Source organism: Gorilla gorilla, chromosome 19 (genome assembly GCF_029281585.2).
Source record: "Gorilla gorilla gorilla isolate KB3781 chromosome 19, NHGRI_mGorGor1-v2.1_pri, whole genome shotgun sequence".
Taxonomy (NCBI): Eukaryota; Metazoa; Chordata; class Mammalia; order Primates; family Hominidae; genus Gorilla; species Gorilla gorilla.
In genome coordinates this window covers 101,260,059-101,263,395 of record NC_073243.2, presented here as the reverse complement: position 1 = coordinate 101,263,395, position 3,337 = coordinate 101,260,059, and positions in this window count along the sequence as shown.

Genomic DNA, 3,337 nt, shown 5'->3' with positions numbered 1-3,337 from the left:
CTAAAAGAAAATACTGGGAAAACTCTCCAGGAATTGGTCTGGGCAAAAATTTCTTGAATACTACCCCAGAAAGCACAGGCAACCAAAGTAAAAATGGACAAATGAGATCACATCAAGTTAAAAAGCTTCTGCACAGCAAAGGAAACAATCAACAAAGTGAAGAAACGACCCACAGAGTGGAGCAAAATATTTTAAAACTTCCTATCTGACAAGGGATTAATAATCAGACGATATAAGGAGCTCAAATAACTCTACAGAAAAATTCTAACAATTCAATTCAAAAATGCGCAAAAGATTTGAATAGATATTTCTCAAAAGAAGGCAAGCAAATGGCAAACAAGTATATGAAAAGGTGCTCAACATTACTCGTTACAGAGTGTTTTTGCATTTGCCTTTGCTAGTAACCACATGGTTTCACTTCTCTGAGATTGTTGTTATTTTTTGAGATTCCTGCACTATTTGAATAGTGTACATTTAGATGGCACACCTATACTATGTACAAAATTACTGTTTTGATTTCTCAAACTTGAGACTTTAAAATTATTTTTCACCCAGATCCACAGGCAGAGATAAGCCTCCTTTACACTTTCTTGGGTGGTTAGGAAGATATTTCTCCTTACTTTTTGTGCTGATTATTAAGCTACGGGCCCTCAACTTTAACCCCTCCTTCCATACTCTGTCTTATGATGCCAGGACTGTGATTCTACAAAACACATTTCCCCTTTGCCATGTTGCTGTTTTTTAGCTTTTGCCAATAGGGGGCTCCACATGAGGGTGGAAGACAGGAGAGAGAAAGGACTTGCCACTTCCTGTTTGTTTGCTATTCCTGAAGCATCACCCTGGTGATGGTCCACCGGTCCAACAATGGCAATGGTTCCAGTTCTTGGCTTCTTTACACCATCAGCGCCAGCCTCATTTCATCCCATCTCCAGATACAGCAGTACCAGCTGAGCAGCACTCCCTCCTTAGAGGTCTGGGTCTTAGTTCTGTGGGGACCCTCCTGCAAGGTTCTCATGACTACACACCTGGGCAAGAACACATAGGTCCAGACCAATAATTCTGTGGTAGACAGCTTCTAAAATGGCCCCAAATCATCTCTGTCTCTGGGTATTTATGCTCTTGTATGATTCCTACCCCTTGAGTGTGGCTAGACCTAACACAAAAATAAAATATGGCACAGCTGATGGGATGCCACTTCTGAGATTAGGTTACAGAAAGACTCTGGCTTCCATCTTGCCCTCTCTTGGCTCTTGCTTGCTCTGAGGGAAACCGGCTGCCATGTTGCAAGATGACTTATGGAGAGGCCCAGTGGTGAGAAGCCGAGGGAAGGTTCTGGCCAATACCTAGAAATGAGTTGAGGCCCTCAGGCCAACAGCTTGTGAGGAACTGAATCCTGCCAACAGCCCCACGAGTAGGCTTGGAAGTAGATTCACTCCCACTGGACACCTGAGTGCAGCCTTGTGAGAGACTCTGAGTGTGATGGCCCAGCTAAGCCACACGAGGATGCTTCACCCACAGAAACTGTGAGATAATTAATGTTTGTGGTTTAAAACTGTGAAGTTTTGGAATAATTTTTACACAGCCCTAGATAACAATACAACCTCATTTCTGATAACAGAATAACTTTTGAATGGAGGCAGAAGATCTTCAAAGGTGCTGACTTTATGTAAGGCTGGCAGTTCCAGCTCTCTCTAGCTCCCACCAGTCTAAGACCTGGTCACCTCTCCCAGCACAGGCAATAAAACCCTGGCCCTGAGCTGTTGGGGCTTTTGTCTAACATCTGTATCTCCAGGGCGTCATCTCCCTGCAAGCTCCCTCCTAGTTTCTGGCAGTACCTGAAAATTTCCCTTACTTTTGAACTTAATTGTGTACTTTTAAACATTTTGTAATATTTATCCAGAATTTATCTGTGCTTTAGGAAGAAGTGGATGTCCCCATCAGCTCAGTTCTCCCCATTGCCAGAAATCCAAAGGCAAGCAGAAGTCTCTGGACAGTCATACACAGGATAATTAAACCCAGGGAGTCTGTGTATTTTAATTCTCAGTATTGAAATGGATTGATTTTTACCAGTTGTTAAAACACAAACTCTAGTTCATAATATAAATGATCTCCCTGGGTGAATGCCACTAGGGCAATCGGGTAGCTTAATTGCTTCCTCCCTGATGACTTACAACTTGGAACAGATAGGAAAGTAGGGTATCAAAACAAATACTTGAAGGCCAAAGATAAAAAATGTTAATAATTATAACAGCTAGAAGCAAAGTTAATTCTCAGTGGGCCCATAATGCCAGTTATTTAATGCAAATTAACAAATGGCATTTTAATGTAAAGGACCTGAAAGCTAATATTCTAATTTTCCAAGTAAGATCAATAATTCAACAAACAATAATGTGTTCGAGGAAGGAATAACTTTATTTCAGAGATAAGTGAAATGCTATGTGAAGTTTATATTTGTGGATCCAAAATTAGACTAAATTAGAGTTAGGTGCCACATGCATTGGAAAGAAGGCCTCATAAAAATGAAAAGTGTGAGCATTAGTTGAACACAGAGTGATAAAATTTTGTGATATAATACTAGATAATGAGATGCTCTTATTTCTTTGACAGATTATGAAGGATAATTCTGAATTAAAGTGGTGTTGTTTTGAATTCTTGGATCTTGTGTTTTAAATAAAAGTTTAGTCAATGAATCATGAAAACATTCCAACTTCTGACCCTGGGTTGCTCTGGATGAATAATTTTGACTTGAAGTATAAAAACACACCCCTATATTCAGACTGTAAAATCTCCGTGGCCAGGAATGACATGATTTTAGCATCTAGTTTATACAAGGTGCTAAATAAGACCACATGAAGTTGATAACTTCCATTTGTGTAGGACCTTGCAGTGGACAAACACATTCTCATACTTTCTCTCCTTTGGTCCTTAAAACAAGCCTGCATGGTAGATACTCTTAGCCTCGTTTGATAGGTGAGGGAATTGAGAAATTATTATTTACCCGAGTCATAAAATTTGCAAATGAAGGATTCCTCCCTGGACCTTTGCAGTATGTTGCTGTATGTGGAGTGATTTTTAAAAAATTATTTGTACAAATTTATGGGGTACATGTGCAATTCTGCCACATGCATAGATTGTGTAGTGGTGAAGCCAGGGCTTTTATGGTACCAATTACCCGAATAACATACATTGTACCCGTTCACTAATTTATCATCCTCTCCCCTCCCACCTTCTCACCCTTCCAAGTTTCCATGATCTATTATTCCACTCCATATGTCCACGTGAACACATTTTTTAGCACCTATTTTGGAGTAAGAACATGGGATATTTGTCTTTTTGT